This window comes from Octopus bimaculoides, chromosome 11 (genome assembly GCF_001194135.2).
Source record: "Octopus bimaculoides isolate UCB-OBI-ISO-001 chromosome 11, ASM119413v2, whole genome shotgun sequence".
NCBI lineage: Eukaryota > Metazoa > Mollusca > Cephalopoda > Octopoda > Octopodidae > Octopus > Octopus bimaculoides.
In genome coordinates this window covers 11115506-11116684 of record NC_068991.1, presented here as the reverse complement: position 1 = coordinate 11116684, position 1179 = coordinate 11115506, and the positions used below count along the sequence as shown (strand labels likewise).

Here is a 1179-nt window from a genome sequence, read left to right as displayed (position 1 = left end):
TATATATATATATATATATATGCGTACGTTTATGTGTATATCTGCATATGAGTGTAACAGTATGTATGTGCGTGTGTGCATGTATTTACTCGTATGTTCCATTATGTATATGTCCGCATGCTTCTATGTGTGCGTGTGTGTGTATATGCGTGTCTATATTCGTATCTGCATTTGTATGCATGAGCGCGTATTTACGCATCTGTGTGTATGTCTGTGTATGAGCACACCAAAGCGCACATGTATGCGTGTGTGCTTCCTTCTATCTATATGTCTCGCCGTGATATACAAATTATTTAGCCTTGTTTTGCTGTATTGATTTTTTCTTGATTTTCTTTTTTTTTTTTCTTTTAGTAACTAAAACTTTTTTTTTCCTTATGTTATTTGTTGAATTTTAAATTCTTATGTTTCCATTGTATTTTTATTTCATCTTTACCAGGTTTTCCTGTCTCCTGAGCCAGGAAGATTATTGTTTTAGCTATTTCCTTTCTTAATATTCTTTTTTTTATTTTTGTCTTTATCAAGTTTTTTTTTTTCTTTTATAGATCGAGCAGAGTGATGAAAACAAGATGGTGTCTTCACAGTAAAACAAGGAGAACATTTGATATTAGAACGACAACAAAATATCATCTAATGGATAACTTATCTCGTGACAAAACGGGTTTGTCTTATCTTTCAAATTAACACTCAGATAAGCACCACTTTAGGAATGTAATATTTTTGTTGCTTTTTTTTTTCTTTTTTGTTATTGTCGACCATATCTCCTTCACTGTTGCTGCTATCGTATTATTATTATTATTATTATTATTATTATTATTATTATTATTATTATTATCATCATCATATTCGCTGTTATTGTTCTTTTTCACGTTGACGGTGTTGAATTCTCGCATATTCTGTTTATTTGTCACATTTGTCTCATTAATTGTGAAAAAAAAAATTGTTTAGCAGAAATCGTGTTGTTCTGAAGACGCATCGAATATTATAAAAATAGTAATAATAATAATAATAACTATTATTATTATTATTATTATTATTATTATTATTATTATTATTATTATTATTATTATTATTATTAGCTGGGGAATGTCTAACAGTTGTTACATTGTGAGTAAAACAGATTCGCTTGTCGACCGACTCCGACGTAACGATTGTCCTGCCTTCTTTCTTTCCTTGGTTTGT

The 1179-nt window shown here is 29.3% G+C and overlaps 1 long non-coding RNA gene across 1 annotated transcript in view; it reads left to right on the top strand.

Moving 5' to 3' along the window:
* The window catches only part of LOC128249027 (uncharacterized), a 42457-nt gene extending 41752 nt beyond the window's left edge, over positions 1-705 (top strand). Inside the window, exon 3 of the long non-coding RNA XR_008265125.1 lies at positions 543-705. This is a non-coding gene — a long non-coding RNA (uncharacterized LOC128249027). The remainder of the gene's footprint in view (positions 1-542) is intronic.
* Positions 706-1179: the final 474 nt, after the last annotated feature.